The sequence below is a fragment of the Silene latifolia genome, chromosome X (assembly GCF_048544455.1).
Source record: "Silene latifolia isolate original U9 population chromosome X, ASM4854445v1, whole genome shotgun sequence".
In the NCBI taxonomy this organism is placed as follows: Eukaryota; Viridiplantae; Streptophyta; class Magnoliopsida; order Caryophyllales; family Caryophyllaceae; genus Silene; species Silene latifolia.
In genome coordinates this window covers 71078069-71101904 of record NC_133537.1, presented here as the reverse complement: position 1 = coordinate 71101904, position 23836 = coordinate 71078069, and the positions used below count along the sequence as shown (strand labels likewise).

Sequence of the window (23836 nt, the reverse complement as noted above, 5' to 3'; positions counted from 1 at the left end):
TGTTTCGAAAATTATTTTGAAAATTGTTTAAAGTTTATTTTAAATGTTTTAATAAAAGTATTTATATAATAAAGTCCGGTTTAGTGCGGAGTTTGGTTTTATGTTGGACGTTGACTAGTAGCTATTTTGGACCAACTTATGAGTTGGACCATGCTACTAAATAGGGTTTCAACATAACCACTCTTAAAACCTAAATTCTAACCCATATGTTAAGACTAGGGTTTGCACGAGTCACGAGGCATATGAGCCGTGACATCTCGTGTTACCTAGGGTATGTTTGGTAAAGATTTTATTCTATATTAAAATCTTTACATATCTTATATATCCTACTTAATATATTTGTTTATGATAAAAGATATTCTTGTTTTAGGAAATCTTATCAAAATCTTGGAATTTATAGTAAAGATAATATTTGAATAGATTATATTCTATCTCTCGGAATATTCTTTATTATCTTTTAAGGCTTTTAGGAAAGAGATAATAAGAAAATATGATTTGTTTACATATCTTATTATTTCGGCTATTAGGGTTTGTGCAAAAACCGTGTGGCCTACTCTTTTATTTCCTATAAATACTTGCCTATTTACAACATCTAAAATAGAGACCTTAAGCATAAAAATTGATTTTTATTTTACAAAGCAAACCGTGTGTTTTCAAACAGAAAAACCGATTTTTTATTTTGAAAGGTCGTGTGTTTTAAAAGCTCGCATACTTGTTCTTATTTTATCGTTATAAGATAATAGTGCTTAGTTGATTTCTTACTTGTTCATTAACGTGAACCATTGTTAGAATCATTAGTGCTTTCTTATTAGCGTAAGTTAGTCACTCGAGTATTTAACGGTACTCATTGAGTTACAGCTAGAGTTAGTTGTACGAGTTGGGTTAGTAAATTTGTAATCCGTAGAAAGGTACTAAATTTATTAATCGAGAATAGTGGACGTAGGTTTCGACTTGTGAAACTGAACCACTTCAAAAACCGTGTGTCTCTTCGTTCTTTCGTTTGTTTCGTTTATTCTGTTTACTTTCATTAGTTGATTAGTTAAAGTTTAATCAATAAACTTTAAATAATCAATTACATACGCATAATCGAAAAAGCTTTAAAAAGTTTTAAATCCTCAGTTCACCCCCCCCCCCCCTCTTGAGTATTTTGGATCAATAGACTCTTCAACATCCTTGATTTTGTTGCTTGTTTTACCTTTCATTGCTATTTATTGGTTTCATTAGTTTAGAATCATCAACTCAAATCAATTGTGACAAACCTAGTGCAACTACAATTAGATTGAACAATTCGAATACCCCCGTCTTTTGGGTTCGACTCCGACTTACTTGCTATGCTATTAGTTGGATATAAATGTGTTTGACGGCGGACAACGACCCTCCCATCAAAATGGCGTTGTTGCTGGGGACGGTGTTGTGTATTTGAATCGTTCTTTTGTCTAGTTTTAGTTCTGCTTCTTCTGGAGGGATCTTGGTTCCTTGAGAATTTTATTTCTTGTACTTGCTTTATTTCATATGTTCAACATGTCTACTTTCACTTTTTGGCAATTTGAAAAAGAGTCATTTGATAAGTATATTGCAAGATTTAAAGATTATATGACTTATGCTTGGCATCATGGTTTTACTCTTTCAAATTGTGAAGCATGTTGTATTGTTTGTGATGGCATGAACCTTGAAACCCACAACTTATCATTTCACTTGAGTGGTGGTAGAATATGTGAGATGAGTTGTGAGGAATTTTGGGAATTTGTTGAGTTCATGGCCACTGATTGTCTTAAACAAATTGTGCATGACATATTTGAAAGTGCCAAGGAAGGTATATTGGAAGCGATAAAAACCACATTTCAAAAATTCATTAAGGAAAACTTCAATGAAAATGAGATTTGTGAGAATGAGACACCTTCCTATAACCTTGAGCCTACCTACTATGTGAAGAAATTTGCCCCTCCTTGGGAAGATGGAGTGATAGATGAAGAGAGTGATGATGAGGAGGAGTACATTTTTTATTGTGAAACCAATGCTTGGACCCCGTTATCTTACTCTTCTTGTGTAACAATGAACCCAACTTCCATGAAATTTTATGTTAATGGGCAAGTTAAGAGTGAGATGGATGTGAGCTTGAGTAAAAACTCACCCCTTGAGGATGACATGTTGAAGGGAGACAAATGTGTTGAGCTTGGTGAAGCTTTGTTTGAGCCTTGTTACGACAACCTCTTTGATAATGGTCCTCATTGGGATGAGGAATATGATAACATTTGGGAACCCCAAATAGACACCATTGAAGTCACCTTGGATGAAAGTGAGAGTACTTGCCTTGAATGTGGTGATTTTGACTATTTGGAGGACAAGTTGAGTGAAGTATTAAGCAACTACTCGTTTCATGTCCCTTCCATCCATCATATCTCCTATAATTTTTGTCATAATGTTCTTCACATGCTTGTTCGGTCTATTGCTTGGGCATTATTTAACTGCATAATCTTGTGTTGTTATTCATGTCTATTTATGTCCCACTCCCAAGAATTTGGCCGACTTCTACGAGCTTTGAGTGCTAGTGATATTTTTGTATGAAATTATTAATTGACAATCTTTGGTTTATTGGAGTTCCCCATTAACCACTAACTTGTATATAAGCATTTAGTGTCATTTTGCATACATTCATTTAATTATTGCATGAGAGATAAAAGGGAGGGATCTCATATTTTAATTGAGCATTTTGAAGGAAAATGATGAAAATGAGAAGATAGAAAATGCAATTTGATTGAGATCGTAATTGTAAGACTCCCTTCTTTCCCTATCTCTCATGTATAGTTGCATTGCATTACATTTTAGATTAGATTACATTCTAGTTTACATCTCATTGCACTTGCATTTAGCCATATATTTACATATACCTTGCATTTACGTAGTTACCTCATGGTTAAACCCCTTTCTTCCTACATTAGCAATAGTGTTTAAATTTGGTTTCGGGAGGTTCAACCATGAAGTAACATATATCATAGTTAATCAGATAGAGTAGACTAGCATTTGTAAAATATCTCATATCACTTTTGCATTAGTTAGTTTATATAGTATAGTTTGCATTATAATATATCTCACATGTCTCATATAGTTAATTCATGTAGCTAAACTTGCATTCATGCATAGTCAGTAATGACCAAACCCATTCCTTTCTACACTAGAAATACTGCTTAAATCGATTTGGGGAGGTTTGATCATAGGTGACCTAAGCTAATTTAAATTAGCTTCCAATTTAATAGAAAACATGCATCATCTAGTGTAGTTTAGATTGCATTCATTTGTGAAATTTGTTATATAGAATTGCATTTACTTAGAGCATGTATTCATTCATATCATTGCATTTGCATTTATATTTCAATTTCCATAAATCCAAAAATCCAAAAATCCAAAAACATGTATTTTCATTTTATTCCTACTTCTACATGAACATTGAGGACAATGTCCAAAATAAAGTGGGGGATGAGAATTTATATTCCAAAAACTTATAAAAATTTGAAAAATCTTGAAAAATCTCAAAAATATGCTTTTAATTTCATAAAAACAAAATCCCTAAAAATTAAAAAATTTCAAAAACCAAAAACATGTTCTTTCATTTAGTAGTGTAGAATTGTATATACTTGTATGTATTATTCTCTTCTCATATAGGTACGCCACTCCATTTGAAACATATCCTAAGGGAATAAGAAGGCCGTATGGTATAATTGTTCTAATCCTTTCTCCCTTCCATTTCTTTTTACTTATAAGGAGGATGGGCTATATGTGTGGTGTGGAACGATGTCGTCACTCATCCAATCAAACACATTTATAATACTCAACATACAACTAGTTAGCGGTAAGTCGAGGTCGATCCATGGGACGGTGTGCTTTGGGTTCTAAGTCTATCTATCTCAATTTATGCTAGTGTCACATTTGGTTGGGTTTGTAGTTGTGTCTATACTAATGCAAGCAATAAGGTAAAACAAGCAATAAAGGAAAGATGTAAACAAATGATTAAAAGTGCTAGGATATCATGGGGTCATAGGGGGTTCATGATGTCGATCATACAAACATGTTTACAAAGTTGCAAGCAATTAATGTTGTAAAGGAACCGAGTTGGGTTATATCTTACGGTTCTTAGGAAGAGTTGGGTCCCGGAGCCGAATCGATTAGATTGTACAACACCTACAAGTCGACTTACTTTCCTCCTAATCAACTTCTATGCATGGTCTAACAAGACTCGAGTTGGTTTATATCTTACGAGTCAAGTTGAGTAGATAAGAGATGGTAAAAATGCAAGGATTCATAGGCTTAGCATTTCATCAAACATAACATGTGCATAAAGTTGACATCACAACAAGCAAGCAATTTAATCATGTGAACATATTAGATTAAGCATGAATCAATCCCATGTTGGTTTCCCCTAATTACCCATTAATCCTAGCTTTTAACTACTCACTCATTATCATGGGAAACATGTCATTAATGGTGTCAATCATCACAACAAGTATAAACATGATAATAGAATGAAGAAATGAACAATAAAGATTAAAGAGTAAAGGAATTATACCAACTTAAGATGATCCAAATAATAATGCAAAGAATAATAGAAGAACTTGATGATTGATGGAAGGTTGTCAATCTCCCAATAATAACCCAATAATCTTCAATTACCCAATAATAAACTTGAATAATAAACTTGAACAATAATTAAGGAGAGATTAATGTGTAATTTATGGAAAGATTAAATGATAATTTATTCTAATCTACTCCTAATCTAATCTAAGAGAATTTCCTCCTAACCACCACACTGATTAATTACAAAGATGGGGTATTTATAGTGGAAATTAGGTGGATGCAATTAGGGTTAACTAAGGGCTAAACTAGTAATTACACTTTTGGTATTTGAGCAAGGAGAAGCCGGTATTTTCTGAGAGAAGGGCTTCTCTTTTCGTAGCTTGAAGAAGACAACCGTGCTGTGAGGGAATCCGTGCGTATTGGAGTCGGGACGGGCGGATTGTAGCAAGGGAATCCGAGCGGATTTGGGACAATCCGGTCGGATTCTGGCGGGGCAATCCGAGCGGATTCAAAGCAAGACGCTCGGATTGTGTAGTGTGGAGACGGGCGGATTGGAGACAATCCGCTCGGATTGTTCTTCAGCAACGATTCTGCTTCTTTTCTCCCCTTTTGCTCATTCCTATTTTATTCTTGCGGGATTGGTCTTTAGTCTTTGCTTCCTCTTCATACTAGTCCATCTAGTGTCGTCAAGTAGCTTCCAAATATGCATGAAAGACGGGGATTTCCGCCTCATTTATCTCCTTTTCTACAAAACATATGAATTTCGATAGAAGAGCAAATAGGAAGGTTTTGACGGATAAAATGGCCATAGAATGTTATAATAGTATGCAAAATAGGCTCAATTAGGGGACTAAATGTGCGCAAATAATGTTCACATCAAATATCCCCAAACCGAACCTTTACTCGTCCCGAGTAAAGAGGTGACTAAAACTAGACCTTTATTTAAACTAACCTAATAATATAGCCGATATGAGACAATTAGCGGGTCTCACTCCGCCCCTTCAACTCACAACAAGACAACCATGAGGTAGGATGCCTTCTTGCAAGGCAAGGTAGGGCTTGCCAAAATGGCGACACATCCAAACATTAAAGCACATGAAATCAAGTAATGGATGCATCTACAAAAGAATAGCCACTTTCCTCATCTAAGTGGCGGAAATTATCTACAAGGGAATCAATTCAAGGGTACACAATACTTCATAGATGCAATTTGTTCAAACTACTAAGCCTAGAAGGATACCAATAAATCACCTCCAAGTTGTGTCAAGTTAGGATACCTTTGTCCTCAATCGTTAAATGCTTTTGTCAAGAATAGACTCCCTATGGTGTTAGAAACACTGGAGGATCGCGGAATTCCCCCTCTTGCCTAGACAAGAAGAAGGGTCGTCCCCTCTCTACCATGCACAAAAATGGATACAATGGATAAAGGGATCGATAGATTTTTGAGTTTCATTTTGGGAGTTTGCTTTTGTTTTTGTTTTTCCCCCCAAATTCATGTGGCATATAACATTTTGAGAACACTTTCTTGCCATTTCTTTTTGATTTTTGGCATTTCAACACTTGACAACTTTTTGCATTTCTTTTTGAATATTTTCAAAGTCACCCCAATTAGTAACGAGGGTGCCTTGTATTTGAAGCTTTAGGAGTTCTATTTTTGCTCCTCTTTTCTTTTGATGCATTTTTGCAAACTTTCTTTCATTTTTCATTTCATTGAACTCAAATTGATTTCTTTTTGTGCCCATTCCCTTTTGTTGACAAAATGTATGGTAGAACATGGATGAATGATGGATGCATGGTTTCAAGGGTCACCTTGGAATAAACGGTAGCCAAGGAGTTATCACACCACAAGGTACTCTTGACTAGGCCTTAATCCATGGGTCAAAGGATACTAGCATGACACATCCTAGGGTGTTTTACAAGTATTCTAACAAGCAAAGTCTTAAGAAGAAAAAGCATCTACTAGGGCCTATATACACTTGTCAAGCTTCCAAAGTAGACGGTTTCGCAAAAAAATTTCTATCATGCAACTACATGCCATGATGCAACTAGCATATAAACATCCCAATACATATGATTCTACCAACTAATATGTCATATAAACTAAATGCAAGTCCTAAGTTCACATTGTTATACCGCATCAATCAAAATAAAGCCACATAGTCATTAACATAAAGAGGAAAAAGGAGATTGGAAAGATCATACCATGCGGTCTTCATGATCCTCAAGTCTCGGATGTGGCGTAGTCGATCAATGTGAACAAGGATAAAACAAACAAAATATATACAACTATATATACATGACTACACTATAAAGGAAATGAACATGTTTTTGGATTTTTCAATTTTTCAAATTTTTATGGGTTTTGTTTTTATGAAATTAAAAGACATATTTTTGTGATTTTTCGAAATTTTTCAATTTTTATCATTTTTTGGAATATAAATTCCCATCCCCCACTTTATTTTGGACATTGTCCTCAATGTACATGTAGGAGTAGGAATAAAAAAGAAAGTACATGTTTTTTGGATTTTTGGAGTTTTTGAAATAAAGTACAAATGCAATGATATGGTATGAATGAATGCATGCTCTAACTAAATGCAATTCTATATGACATATATAACAAATGAATGCAATCTAAACTATACTATATGATGCATGATTTCTAGTAAACTATGGTCACTTATGATCAAACCTCCCCAAACCGATTTAAACACTATTTCTAGTGTAGAAATGAATAGGTTTGGCCATTAGTAACTATGCATGAATTCTAATCTATATGCAACTATCTACATGAATTATATTACAATGCAACTATACTATGAACTAACTAATGTAAATGCAATATGAAATATAATACAAATGCATGCAAAAGCAACACTAAATGCAATGTATATACAAAAGAGAGAGGGAGAGATGGGTATCATACAAATGGAAGTGGTGAATTAGGCCTCTTTCACTCGTCATCCTCATTTTGATCATAGCCATAACCATGAGAACTTCCGGCTTGATTATATCCGGGTGCTTGGCCCCAATATCCTCCTTGGTCAAATCCTCCTCCTTGACCCGAGTACCCTCCGCCTTGGCTAGAATGCCCTCCGTCTCCTCGACCCCAAGCTTGGTCCCCATAATTTGGGAACAAGAGCTCCGGTTGTGCCCAAGAGGGCTTAGGACCATCGGGGTCAATATACCCTTGTTGAGCCATGTTATATTTCTGCACGACTAGACATAGTTGTGCAAAGGCAGAATCTTTCAAGGAGCCGATGATCCTTTGTGACAATGATTATACCATTTTCCTGTTCCCGAACCACCCCTCGGTAATAATCCCTTTCCTTTACCTCTGGCTCCCTCCCTATAAGGAACCACTTCGACCAGCCCTTGCACACCATTGCCATGTTTTTCTTTTCCTCCCTCCCAAGTCGCTCAAACAAAATTCGGAGCAAAGGCCGAGTAGTAAGGAAATAATGTAAAGGACTCTTTGGGAGATGGTACATCCATCTCCACAGGAATGTCATCTCCATCAAACCAGTTTGAAGAAAACTGGCTTACTTTCCATTCCCTATAATGGTCCATGAAATTTTGTTTGTGAGCATCATTCTTGTAGGCAACTATCGTGCATTTTGAGTAGTCCATTGTTTTTTTTTAAAGAAAATTAAATACTTTTCTGAAGAGATTAAAAGTTTTGGTTATTGGAAAAGGTTTTAGAAATGAAGGTAAGATGGAAAAGTAATTGTGTACTCCTTGGTTTATATAGTGGATTAATTCAGTATAAGAGATTAAATTCGGTGAACAGTTGTGTCTTTTCAACTGCCACAAACATAATCATGGTAATTAATAAATTGGGTGAAGTTATCTATGTTAGTTAAATCTCTTGCATAAAACAGTATATGCACACTATAAAAATACGTAATGGACATTTGAATTAAACTGAAAGCACATTTATTTTCCAAATAATGTTCCATGTTCTTTTTTAAATAATTTAATGTACCTTTAAATATAATATAATGTAGATTTTCCAAACAGTGCTTAATGATATTTTAGTTGCACCTAATTATCAGAAAATGCAAATTATGAATATAGATAGTGGACAATTTATTTGATGGAACATGTTTTTTTATAATTAATATAATGTACATTTAGAATTAATATTCAAATTAATGTGAATAGTTGTGTCTTTTCACCACTTAAGCAAGTTACAAACCGTCATTTGACATATTGAACAATTGCAAGACCACTTGCAAAAGGTAATAATTACTTGCACATCCTTATTATATATAATGCACATTTCACTAAGACTGATTGGACATTTCCTTATGAAACGTGTACAAAGACAACACAACACATTATTTTTACATGCAAAATTACTTTTCAGTTACTTCAAATTGAACACTTTTCCTTTCTCATTATTTTTAGTACATTTTTTCTCACCACAAAGTACATTTGCATTTATCATCCTCCTAAAATCAAACAAACAAACTATAAACCCTAATTTAACACTTTTCATTATAAAATTAATGTTTTTGTGATTCTGTACATTAAATCTAGTTAACTAAATTTAATCAAATCCGAAATTAAGTTGAATTTAATCAAATTCAACTTTAACATCATCATAAAATCAATTCAACAACGATTCAGAAAGGAATTAAATAACATTGAATGAACATACCTCAATATTGACTGTAGAAAACAATAATTCCAGATGAATGATGAAATCAATTCCGATTTTCCTTACAAAGTTTTGATCTTGAAATAACTGAATAGGCCGATGAATGCAAAAGTTTGAACAAATTGACTCGATTTGCGCTTGAACACAACAATTGATGATGAATAAACGATTTTAGATCACTAAATTTGATATCGAAAGACAAAAATTTACAAATTAAGGTAGGATTAATGATGAAATCGATTGATTTTGTTTCGTGTGGTTTGATTTTTATTACGTAGGCTTGATATTACCGACATGTACAATCTTATTTTTGTATTGCGTGAAATTATAAGAGAAGCGCGCGTCTAATCTCGATCGTCGTCTCTTATTTGATGGACGGTTGAGAGTCAAGCTCTCTTAAGTTCTCACGATAAGCCCCGTTCTCACCTGAACTCTACCCTAATAATAATAATAATAATAATAATAATAATAATAATAATAATAATAATAATAATAATAATAATAATAATAATAATAATAATAATAATAATAATAATAATAATAATAATAATAATAATAATAATAATAATAATAATAATAATAATAATAATAATAATAATAATAATAATAATAATAATAATAATAATAATAATAATAATAATAATAATAATAATAATAATAATAATAATAATAATAATAATAATAATAATAATAATAATAATAATAATAATAATAATAATAATAATAATAATAATAATAATAATAATAATAATAATCCACTATTTCTAATTACAAAATCATCGACTTAAACATCGACACACACAGCCAAGTAAAAGGAGTGCGACGGGGCCCCAGCCGGGCCACCGGCCGCCAGGGACATGGCCGGCTGGGAGGTTGCTGCTTCAATGTGTCGATTTTCACGTGTTGGGTGCCCAGCCGGTGGCCAAGCGGCCGGTGCCCCGGCTGGGAAGTCGTTTGCTGCATTCCGAGTTGAAGAGTGAAGGGGAGGTGCTGGGAGCCGGTTCGCCGGCCGCCGGGGTCATGACCGGCGGGGAGACTTCTGGAAAATGGAGGGAGTTGTGGAGAGTGTGTAATACTACGGTTTTATGAGTCTCTGGGTACTCTATCGAGTGGGCCTTACTCTGTCGAGTAAGGGTGTTTTACGATTTAAAATAGTTTCTGACCTGTTGGGTACTCGATCGAGTAGCCTTGGTACTCGATCGAGTAGGCGGCACTCGATCGAGTACGTCAGTTACTCGATCGAGTAGTCCGGTTTACGGGTAATGTTTTGTCGGGTTTTGTTAATAATGCGAATTAATATATAAACACTTCCGTCACTTTCATAATACGCTTTTACAAACCTAATCACTTTCAAAAGAGATTTCAATCTACGTACTTCGCATTCGTCGCATTATTAACAAATCCCGGAGCTTGGAAGGTCGGAACTCATCTTTCTTTACATATTTGTGATCCTTGCGTCGAGGGTAAGATCTACGCACCGAATTTATTATATTTTATTAAGTTTCGTTAAACCCTAATTTTGGGAATTAGGGAGTTGTGTTAGTTTTATGTGGTTAGTGATTTATGTGATGTTATGTTAGGAGGAGGATTCGTAGTGGAGGCTTTTTGATAAAAGCTGTTGAGATCGTCTGACTGTGTTGCTTTCCAGGTAGGGTTTCCCTACTCAGTATTAGTCCCATAATGTGTTGGTGGTGATTTGTGTTTGTTGATTGTTATCATACGAGTATTGTGACGGTTGTTGGTGTTGATTGGTGTTTAGTAGTTATGATTGTTTGTATCTGTCTGTGTTCTTCGAGGCGCGTCCCTGGCTGAGTGGAGTCACTCGCGGGAGTGGCTTCACGCCCATTATTCGCCTTCTGTGGAACCTGCCACATAAGGGATGTGCACATTAATGGATTTGGGTTTATCGCTCGACGGAGATGAGCGGGGATTAGGTGGGAATGGCTGCGGTCCCCTACTGGCGGCGTGGAGTGACCTGTTGCGATGGGCACTCTGGCAGGGCTACACACTTTAGTGTTTAGTCAGTATTGTGGAGTTGGTGATGGAGTTCGGACTATATCTGTGACGATTGAGATGTGTTGTTTGTTGTGTTGTTGTATTATATAAATTGTGTGATTAGTACTGACCCCGTTTATTGTTTTAAAAACTGTGGTGATCCATTCGGGGGTGGTGAGCAGTTATTGAGCAGGTATGAGATGACGCGTATGGGATAGCTGGGTTGAGTCATCACGTGGCAGTTAGAAGTCAGACGATGTTTTATAGCTTTGATAGTTTTATCAGTAGATCGTCTGAGAACCTTGTATTTCAGTTTGATAGTTTTGGTTTGAGACATGTAATCACTTAAATTATATTTACTTTTAAAGTACGTTTATTTATTGTCTTATGATTATCATTGCCTCGGGTAACCGAGATGGTAGCACTTCCATGCCTTAAGTGGTCCTGGTAAGGCACTTGGAGTATGGGGGTGTTACAAAATGGTATCAGAGCGACGATCCTGAAACCTGTAACCAATGAATCCAATGAACATAGGGAGTCAGATAAAAAGAACCCGGGATAGAAATTGTAGGAGCTAATGCAAAGACTTGGGAGACGTCCTAAAGTCGCGAACGCGCCCTACAATTTTGAACCGGTCACCATGGGATATGTGTCGGGATCGTTATGTTCTTATTGTGTGCTTTGTGTATCTATGTAGTAGTATGTTGTATGAATTGATGGATGCATGCATGTGGAGGATGGGAGATCTGAATTGAAAGATGATGATGACGTGAATTGTATGTTGGTTGATTGTAAAGCATGAAAGTATAATGATTGATACATGTAATTTGGCTTGTTATAATTATGTAAGGAAAAGTGTTTTGTTTATTTATATATATATATATATATATATATATATATATATATATATATATATATATATATATATATATAAAGCGATGCGTAAGTATATATGTTGTTGTTGTTGTCATTTTGAGTAAGGGTCCAGAAAGTTGGGAGTGTGAATTGAACATGTGTTGGGTGAATATGTTGTACGAATATGGTGGATAAATATGTGGCATGATGGATGAATTAGTGGAAAAAGATGAATAATCGTTGCATGATAATATGATTTTTGATTCAGCATGTTATATAATGGAAGTTATTTTATAATGTTGTTATGCTAGTAACATGTGAGTAGGGGATTTGATGTCATGTATTTGCGATTTTGTTTACGAAAAGTGATAGAATAAAAGCATGTGGGTAAGTCATGATTGGCAAGTTAAATAAATTATGTGCATGATGAATGTTGTTGCTTTGATTTCGAAAATAGTAACATGTGATTGGGACTAATGGTTTTATGAGTATTGGGTTGTTTTTGTTTACCTTGTTGTCGTTTAAGTTGTTTGGAAGTAAAATCAAGTAATTGTGTTTTTTGATTATAAAGAGGTTGTCTTTAAACTGTTATAACTTGAGATGTATAAATGATTTTGATGTGATTCTAATTGGAGGTGATAGCTTGTTCTTTTACGATTCTAACGATAGGTCACACGCCCAAAACGACCAAGAAATGAGTGAATTATGACCGTTTTACGAAAACTGGATAGTGCTGAGAAATGCATAGGGTACTCGATCGAGTGGCCCTTACTCGATCGAGTGCACCTTGGTACTCGATCGAGTACCCCTTACTCGATCGAGTAGCCCTGGTAATTTTTATATACGTGTCTCTGACTTTCACCTACTCGATCGAGTAAGTGATCGAGTGGCCTGTACTCGATCTAGTGACCCCTGTTTTGGGTCATATGCTTATCTTTTGACTTCGTTGCATATTATGTTTAATTCAAAGGTGTTATTTTGCTTCTTTATGTATTGTTTTATATGTATGTTGATCCTGATGCGTAAGTTACCCAATCTTATGATGTAAGGAATGGCACTTGTGGTGAGTATGAGTTCGGTGGGAGGACATGAGTTATATGTGGTTGTGATAGATAGTGGAAAAAGAAAAGGAAGATCGTTATGACTTAATTGAGATATAGAGCATGTTTTCTAAGATGAGATGAGTGATATGATTGTGTGTTGAGTAACGTAAAAGCAAGTGAATATGGGCAAGGGATGATGTGAGTCTAAGGAACGTGAGAATAAAAAGATTGAAAGTAAGGATGTGGATAGTGGCAGCTTGAGATGTGTAAAGAATTATGGAGGGATATGGTTAGAAGTCGTGTGGGTTAAGGATATATGTAGTGAAAGTTCGTTTTAAAGGGGTTGAGAAGAGTGGTATACAGTGAACTTTATGGAGACATGTCGCGAGGTAGATTTGTACACAGTTAGTGAGTTTGGGAGATTTGGTTTATTAAGAGATGAAACTACTGTGTGATTTCCTTGGGCAATTAACGGTATGAAATGAATTCTGATTTCTAGAGAGGTACAAAGGAGATGCAATTGTTTGAACAGTGAACATTGATTTTATGGATAGATTAGTGGCAAGTGTGAGTGATAGCATAATAAGAGAAGATCCATGGTAAGAAAGAGTGAGATGATATCGATATAAAATAATGGGATTTGAGTTTTGGAGCGATGAGAAGGTAATTGGAGCACTAAAGAGTTAGGTAGAAGTAATAAGGAGTTGAGCTATTAAATGGTATTGTTGAGTATAAAGAGAAAACAAGGATAAAAGTAAGCTGAGAAAAATGTTCACCGGAGTTATGTGACATAAAAGTAAGGAATCGTCGAGATGTATGATACTATCAAGAGTAAGTAAGTTAATGGTTATACAGAAGTTTCAGGACAACATGATTAATCATGGGTTTCGAGGAATTAAGGGAGTATGAAGTTGGTGGAGTATTTGCACGATACGAGATTTTCGGTGGAGAGTTAGATGATGATACAATTAAGGATAGTATTGGGAAGAATGTTGAGGTAATTTTGTTCATGGATTCGATGTTCGTTGTTTGGGATATTAACCAAAGATAGGAAAGAAATCGTGATGTTTAGAGATGAGTGTAAGAGGTTTGATGTCCGAACAGTGGTAGTGTTATGGTTTGTGACTAGTGGTTAAGGGTGATGGTATATTAGAAAGGTAGCAATTTTAAAGAGGTTGATTTTGTAGAGACCAGATAGATATGTATGGTTGTGAGAGAGTATAAGATGTGGTTATATGAGGCGGTTGTTAGTAGTTGAGTATTAATGGTATGGTTACAATTGGCAGGGGGTGATGGATATGCGAATGGGAGAATATGTTATAAAGGGTATACGAGTTAAGCTCGGGTGAGAGGTAACTTTTATCAGGTGGCAACTTACGTGATCAGGATTGACTAGGTAGATGTGATTACGCGTCTATGATATGTGTAAATGTTTGTGTGAGGTTCTGACCTCACAAGAAGTGGTATGGTGTGATAATTATAAAGTTGTTATATGATGGTTTTGTAATTTATGTTGGGTACGGTATACTAATGGAATGAGGTTCAAAATGTAATAATTTGATTGATCTGGCATGGATAGTTAAAATTGTATGTGTATTGATGATACATGTTTATTCCGTGAAATGGTAAGGATGATGTTCATGAGATTCTTGTCAGTTTATTCCGTATAATATGTTGTGTTATAATCTAGTAAAACGGTTTTGAGTGAGTTTTCTTGTTCGAAATGTCATACTGAGTTAGTGTTTATGGGAATTATATGTGATTGTGATGTTTATCGATGTGGTTGTTGTGCCTCGAGTCGTGATCCGGGCATGGTACTTCATGTTGTGATGTGGGTATTTTCGCACTGCGGTGCGGCTGTTGGTGGCGGTGTTGCGATGCCGTCATCGGTTGTGGTGGAGTAGGCGGGATGATTATGATTCGAGTTTCGAAAGTACATACCAGTTATACATAGATTGTTGCTTTGTTTGATGTTGCTCCCTGCAAGTTTCAGTTTGTGCAGATAGACAGTTGTCTTGTTTATTGATGTTTTCTTTACCAGGTTAAGTTTGGGAATGAGGGTAGAGTATGATATGAAATAGAGTTGTATATGTTTTCGTTGTTGTCATGGTATAGTGATATTCTGTGATGGGACACGGTTGTGAGAGGTTATTCTGATAATATTGATCTTGTTCTAGATAAGGCTTTAGTGGACATGGTAATGGCAAGTGATTCGTAAAACATGTGTGATAATGACCTGAAAGATGCAGGTAGTTCATAATCCTTTGTTGAGACAGTGAGTGTAGGGTGTTGGGGGAATTAGTGTCATGTTAAGTTATGTATGAGTTTTGCGGTAATGAAGGAAAGAACTTGAGGATCTAGTGTGAGTGTACGTAACGAGTGTGGATCGTGAGTTATGCTTTTGGGAGATAGGTGCTTTACATAGAGAGGTATGTTGTTTTGCAGTAATAATGGAGAGTTAGTATGGTGATTTTGCTACGAGTTTTATGGTATAGGTTAGGTGGTGTGCCGAATGAGTTGAGGTATGAGAAATGTTTAAGTAAGAGAGCCTTGGATATATGCATGGCGAGTGTTTAGATTATAGGTGGTTATCTTTGACATGCGGTGGTGATGAGGATAATGAGACGATATAGCTAGGATCTAGTATTAGTGAGTTACGAGGACGTAACATTTATCTTAAGAGGAGTAGGATGCGATAAAAGAGATTTTGATGGTTGTACATATGGTAGTATATTTGGAAGTAGAGTGTTGGTGTAGCATAAAGGACGGATATTTGTTTTGATTGATTTTATTAAAGGTCATGACAGTTGGATGATGATGTTATGAGTGTGAGTAAACTTCGAGGACGAAGTTCCTTTTAAGGGTGGTAGAATGTAACATTCCGTTTGATGTTATGAGTATCTTGATATTGGATTATCTAGTGGATGATATGTTACGGAGCTAGCAGCGTTTGTGTTGGTAGTGTATAGAGTTAGTGTTGAGAGAGATATAATGTAGTTGATACGATATCGTGAGACATGTTGTGGAGGTAGGCGTGGTTGGTGGAGTTGGTGTTAAGAGTTCATGTTTCATAGGATGAGGTTTTGTTTTGAGTTCTTAGTTGCGTTGTTGTGTCTTGGTCGAGTTGGTAGGTGTGTTTTTATGTATGGGTTGAACTTCGGGGACGAAGTTCTTTTTAAGGAGGGAAGACTGTAATACTACGGTTTTATGAGTCTCTGGGTACTCTATCGAGTGGGCCTTACTCTGTCGAGTAAAGGTGTTTTACGATTTAAAATAGTTTCTGACCTGTTGGGTACTCGATCGAGTACGTCAGTTACTCGATCGAGTAGCCCGGTTTACGGGTAATGTTTTGTCGGGTTTTGTTAATAATGCGAATAAATATATAAACACTTCCGTCACTTTCATAATACGCTTTTACAAACCTAATCACTTTCAAAAGAGATTTTAATCTACGTACTTCGCATTCGTCGCATTATTGACAAATCCCGGAGCTTGGAAGGTCGGAATTCATCTTTCTTTGCATCTTTGTGATTGATGTGACCATAATTGGCGCATATTTAGCCCCCGAATTACCATTGTTTCCATGCTTTTTAGTACCTATTTGGGTCATTTCTTATCTTTAGTTCTTTGTTTTGCATATTCTTTGAGATTTTGATCCCTTGGTAGGAAAGGAGTAAGAATCTTGCATTTTCATGGCAAAACAAGGCTAAATTGATCATATTTAATGACCAAGCATCAAGGAGAGACAAGACTAGAAGGCCTTTGTACATAGCATAGTAAAAGAGCATTGTTGAGAAAAGGATCCTTGAGTCCCCAAGGAAATCCCCAAGGAATTCATGAAGAAAAGGGAAGAAAAGAAGAAGAAAAGATGCTGCCAGACAATCCGAACGGATTGTACACAATCCGTCCGTCCGCCCAAGCCCAATCCGAGCGTCCCTCAAAGGAATCCGCTCGGATCCCCCCTCGCCAATCCGAGCGTCTTGCCCAAGTATCCGCTCGGATTCTCCAGCCCAGATCCGGCCGTCCCGACTCCCATCCGCACGGATTTCAGTACAGCACGTTTTCATTCTTCAAGCCACGATAAGAGAAACCCTTCTCTCGGAGAATACCGGAGTCTCCTTGCTCAACTTAAAAAGTGTAATTACTAGTTTAGCCCTTAGTTAACCCTAATGCATCCTCCCTAATTTTCACTATAAATACCCCATTAGTCTAATTAGAGGAGCATGTTCTTCTTATCAATAATTAGTGTAGTTAATATTAATCAAATCTCTCTTCAATATTGCAATCAAGTATTAATCAAGTTTTAATCCAAGTTTTAGTTCTTTAATCTCTCTCTTGTTCTTACTTTATTTTGGGTAATTGAAGATTATTTGGGTTATTATTGGGAGATTGATAACCTCTCAATCTAGGATTCAAGTACTTCTATTATTCTTGCTTTATTATTGGAATCATTAGTAGGTATAATCTCTTAATCCCTTTTTAATTATTGCTAATTACTTTCATTTATTCATCATGTTTCATTATGTTAGTATGATTGACAACCTTTCTAGCATGATCAATATGATAATGAGTGAGTAGTCTCTTAGCTAGGGTTTAATGGGTGATTAGGGAAACCAACATGGGGAATGATTCATGCTTAAATTAATATGCTTTCATATCTTATTTGCTTGCTTGTTTTGATCTTAATACATGCACATGTTATATTTGATGAAATGCTAAGCTTATGAATCCTTGCATTTACTATCATCTTCTATCCTTTCAACTTGACTTGTAAGACATAACCCAACTCGAGTCTTGTTAGACCATGCATGTGTTGAGTAGGAAAGATTAAGTCGACTTGTAGGTGTTGTACAATCTAATCGATTCGGCTCCGGGACCCAAACTTTCCTAGGATTGTAAGATATAACCCAACTCAATCCATCACAACAATAATTGCTTGCTTATAATTTGAGAACATGTTTGTATGATCATATCCCATGATTCCCCTATGAACCCATGACACCCTAGCATTTTTAATCAATTGTTTACACCCCTTATTTTATTTACCTTGTTAGTTTATTTTCATTGCTATTTTAGTTTAGTAACCTTCTACATCAACCCAATTTGTGACACCCCTTAGACACTACTAGTTACAATAGAATTCTCATTTCAATACCCGTCCCTTGGGATCCGACCTTTACTTGCCTCTTTACTAATTGTAGAGTTGTTTGTGAAGTATAAATTGTGTTTTGTATCGACCATTGACCAACGACCACATATGCTTAATTTGTGAAACGAAATGGACTCGATCAAAAATGGCGCCGTTGCCGGGGACGGTGTTTAATTGATTTAAGATTTCTTTTATTGTTTTTAGTTGTGTCTTTTTCACCTTGGGGAAGTAAAACTCCTCAAGGTTTGTTCTAATTGTTTTCGAGTTGTTTGATATTTTGCATGTCTAGAAGGTTACAAAGAGATTTGTTACCTTTTGACCGTGAAATCGAAAGAACCTTGACGAATAATAGGAGACTTGTTAGGAGGAATTTGGGAGGTGTTGGTGAAGTTGTTCAACCCACTAGTGAGTTTGTCAATCCTTTCGCAATAGAAGGAGAAGAAAACCCATTAAACAATACCACACAAAATCCACCTACAATGCCTAAATTCTCGTCACACTCTATACCCACCGAGGAGGATTTACCAAATGGTACTCCTACCCCACAACATCTTACCGGAAACTTTATTGCCAAGTCCGCCTTCATTCAACTAGTTGAGAGGAGCCAATTCGGGGGAATGCCTAGTGAGGACCCTCATTCTCATATGGAAACCTTTTGCGATTATTGTGAAGCTATCTCTCAAACGGGCGTGACTCAAGACCAAATAAGATGGGTCTTATTTCCTTTTTAGTTAATCGGCACCGCAAAGCAATGGTTGAAGGGCCTTGATAAGGCCACCCTTGGAATAGATTCTTGGAAGAAGCTAGCTCCAGCTTTCTACCAAAAATTCTACCCACCGGAAAAGACCAATATGCTAAGAGCTCAAATTACGGGTTTTAAGCAAAGGGATGAAGAATCCTTGTATGAAGCTTGGGAGCGGTTCAAAGGTATTTGTCGCTCATGTCCTCACCATGGACTTAGCGAATGGTTTTTAGTGCAACAATTTTAGAATGGTTTATATGAAGATTCAAGGAACATTCTCAATATGGGATCAAATGGAATGTTCACCGAAGTTGATGACAATCAAACATGGAACAAGATTGAGGAAATGGCGGTCCATAATTCACAATATAGTAGGCCTCGCAAGGCTACTAGAGGAGGAAAGTATGAAGTGGACACCGTTACTCAATTGGGTGCTCAACTTAGTGCTCACATTGACACAATCAACTTGAAGTTTGAACAAGCTATGGCTAGACTTGAGGAAAACTCAAAATCATCGAAGCATCATGTCAATGCCATGACGGCATCCTCATCAATCCCAAGCGGGATATGTGAGAATTGTGGAACCTTGGGTCATGACTCAAGTGAATGTAGGGGAACAACCGAACAAGTTAATGCTTTCCAAGCTTACAAAAGTGGTACCCCTTATTCAAATTTTTACAATGAAAACACCAAGTTCCATCCAAATCTCTCATACAAAAGCCAAAATGTTCAAAACCCTCAAACAACATACACTCCACCACCCATGAGAAATCAAAATCAAAGACCCTTTTACAATCAAAACCAAGGCTACCAAAATCAAAATCCATACAATCACCAAAATGACCAAGGTTTTGATGTCCAAAAAGCGGTCCTCCAAATGCAAAAGAATCAACAAGAATTTTTCACCCAAATGCAAAAAGATAGTCAAGCAAAAGACACCACCATCAACAACATTCTAGCTCACACCAAGATGTTGGAAACACAATTGACCCAACTAGCATCTTCAAGCTCACAAAGACAAAAGGGGCAATTACCACCTCAAAGTAATCCCCTAGACATGAAACGGTTAGTGCCATTCACTTGAGAAGTGGTACAAGATATGAAGCACCGAAGAAGCAAGTTGAGGATGAAGTTGTGAGAGCTAGTGAGAATGAAGTTGTGGTGCAAAGCCCCAAAGAAGGGGAATCATCAAAGGAAGAAAGTTCAAAGAAAAATGAAGACAAAGCCAAAGAGAAGGAGCCCATTGTGATTAGACTTCCTTTTCCAAGTCGTCAAGCCAAGCCTAAATTTGATGATCAACTTGGGAAGTTCATGGAGATTGTGAAGAACTTAGAAGTCTCAATTCCTTTCACGGAATTAATCAATCACGTTCCGGCCTATGCAAAGTACATGAAAGATATCCTCACAAAGAAGAAGTCGATCAGGAAACTTGAGACTATCGCCTTCACTAAGGTGAGTAGTGCAATACTTCAAGGGAGTTCACCTCCAAAGTTAAAGGATCCGGGAAGCTTCTCAATACCGTGTACCATTGGCGACACAACGATCAACAAAGCCTTATGTGATCTAGGGGCTAGTGTGAGTGTCATGCCGTACTCGGTAAGTAAAAGGTTGGGAATGGGAGAGCTTAAATGCACCAATATCACTCTTCAAATGGCCGATAGATCGACGAAGACACCATTAGGGATATGGGAAGATGTCCCCGTGCGAATTGGGAAGTTTTTCATCCCGGTAGACTTTGTCATTGTTGATATGGAGGAAGATTCCAACATTCCAATCATCTTAGGAAGACCTTTCCTACACACCGCGGGTGCGGTGATTGATGTGAAACATGGAGAGCTCACTCTAGAAGTGGGATATGAAAGCATAACTTTTAATCTTGACAAGACCATGAGAGCTCCTCGTTTGCATGAGCCATGTTTCATGATTGATCATTATAGCCGGAAAGATGAAAGGAAGAAATCGGAACTCCAATGGAGGAAGAAAGTTGAAGATGCTCCACTCAAAGAGCAAGTGAATTGTGACAAGGAGAGCTTGCAAAGCTCATCAAAATCAACCAAGGAAGAAGATGATGGCCTCATTGGCCAAGAGAAGAAATTGGGAGAGTTGTCTCCATCTAAGCAAGAGATTTTCAATGATCAACTCAATGAAGTTTGTGGTCTTTGGGACGACGAATTTGAAGGGATCTTTAATCCCTACATTGGGCATGCCATCGATCATGATCAACAACAAGGGCCACGGTCTATTGAGGACCTCTACCATAACAATGAACAAGCTTTTGATTACTTCTTCAAGGTGTTGAGCAACATCAACAACACCTTGAACATGCCCCCTTGACATCTCATCAAGAATGAGAGTTTGGTGGAGTCCTCCCTAAACCACCACTTGTAAATATTTCTAACTCCCTAACTTGCATTTCAATTTTTGTATTGCATTTTTTTTGTCATTTTTGGATTTTTATTTACTTTGATCAAAATAATTGTCATGAAAAAAGAGAAGTGAGGGAGGGACTAAAAATTTTAATTGATGTGTAGTGCTTTACCTTAGTGTGGGGATGGCAATTGCCTAGGCTATTCATGCCTTAGTAGTGCCCCCACAATGAAGAACACAAGATTTGAAAGAAAGAAAGAAAGAATGATAAGGGAATGCATTTGTGCACGGATGGAACTGAATCCGTGTACACAAGGACCAATCCGAGCGGATTCCTGAGAATCCGCCCGTCTGAAGAAGATCCGAGCGTCCTGCTGAGAAGACGCCCGTCCTGAGCTGAGCTGAAATTGTAAATTTTCTTGACTGTCAAAGAATCCGAGCGGATTTCTGGAAAGACGCCCGTCCCGCAGAATCCGTCCGTCTTGTGAACAATCCGCCCGTCTTGCAACTGAAGAAAAACAAAGAAAAATCTCTGGACTAGAATCCGTCCGTCCTGCACGAAATCCGCCCGTCCCATCTCAGAAGAATCCGAGCGGATTCCCCAGAATCCGCCCGTCTCTAGGCGGTATTTTGAAAAATTTTGAAGCTGTAGAATCCGCACGGATTGCGCCCAATCCGCACGGATTGTCCCTGCGTCCTAAAATTGTCGAATTCTTTAAATACCCATCCCACCTTCATTCATTCATTCATTCATTCATAAACACTACCCATAACATCAAAACCCTCATCCTCTCCATCTCAAAAACAAAAACCCTCAACAAAATCCACCAAAATCAAATCAAACCATCTTTCAAACAACAAATCAATCACTCCATCTTCATTAACAATCAAAACCAAGAACAAATTCTTCAACCTTTGAATCGATTTTTGTTTTTATAAAGGCAAAGCCTTTCACCTTCAAAATCGATTTGGGCATTCTACAAATTGAAGATTTTTGATTCTTTTCTTGGTTAGTTCATCAAATGGCAAGAACAAAGGGAGCAACAAGGGCAACAAAGGCACCAAAAGCAAAGGCTCTCTCTCAAAGGCAAAAAGCTCTACAAGCAAAGAAAGCTTTGGCAATGGTGGTATCAACACCAAACTTGGTAGTGCAACAACAACAACAAATTCCTATGGAAGCATCACCTTCTACTCCGGTAATCGATCAACTCTTGCATTTTCCGGAGGTAAAATTCATTTCCGATACCCATAGAAATACATTTGTCAAGTTTGCTATGAAACAAATCCAATCCACCAAATTCATATGTCAAGATGCCTTAGAGAAGTTGGGTGTTCTTGAACAAACAAGAGTTTTTTTCAATGCCATGGGTTTGAAGAAATTGTTTGAAATGAAGGAAGTAACATACCCCTCCCTTGTCTTGGAATTCTTAAGTTCTTTAAAAGTGACAAAAGTTGAGAATAGGGAAAATATTGAGTTTCGTCTAGCTAACACTAGTAGACGCATTACCTTTCCGGAATTGGGTGAAATTTTGGGTCTTAGCGATGAACATAAATATTATAAGCAATATGGGAAGTATGATCCCGAGCCTCTTTGGGAGGCAATCTCCGGGAAGAAATTTGAAGATTTTCATGCTTGTCGTGCTCTTTTGGTCCATCATCCGGGCATAAGAATATGGCATAAAGTTGTGGGAAATACCATAATTGCTAGGAAAGACACCAATCATTTCACGGGACTCGATTTTATTCTCCTTGAATCAACTTTGAATATTGGAAGAATTCACACCAAGCCTTACAATTCTTTGAGGCTATTGGTTGATAGATGGCTCCATGTAGATAGTGGGAAGAAGGGTCAAACCGTTATTGTTAATGGCGGCCTTGTCACGGTCCTAGCCAAGCACTTTGATCCTAATTTCAATAAGGATAGCAAGTACAAGGCTAAGGATGGTGGCCATCTTATTGATATGTCCATCTTGATTAACAAGTTTAAGTGGGTTGCTCACAATCCCCTTGATACCAAGTATGGGTGGCTTACTAGTGAGGCTCGATCATTCACTTTACCCGCAAAGATTTACCGTCTTAGTGTCCACCGGACCAACTATTTACTTCCCCTATCCGAAGAAGCCGAGTACATCATTCAACAACAAAAGGGTGATCATGAAACTCCCTCCTCTTCCATTGTTATACCACCTTACCCCTTTGTGTATGAAGAGTTCAAACCGCAAGGAGTTGAAATTGGAAAAGACTATGTCACTCTTCTTATGCAAGCCATGCACAAGCAAGCTTATGAAGATCGGAAGAATTCATATTTGGCTCAATATCCTCCCCTCCTACATCTAGCTAGGCAAGGACTCCTTGATCCATCTTGTCCTTTGCCTAGTTGGGCGGATAGAGAAGCCTTATTTCCGGGTGCATCTAGGGACGTGGTGGAAGACAATGAGGTTGTTGGAAATGGTGAA

General features: G+C 37.0%; 1 non-coding gene across 1 annotated transcript; it reads right to left on the bottom strand.

Moving 5' to 3' along the window:
* Positions 1–19122: 19122 nt before the first annotated feature.
* LOC141625030 (small nucleolar RNA R71) lies at positions 19123–19229 on the bottom strand. Its single transcript, XR_012534830.1, has one exon. It is a non-coding gene; the product is annotated as a small nucleolar RNA R71 (small nucleolar RNA).
* Positions 19230–23836: the final 4607 nt, after the last annotated feature.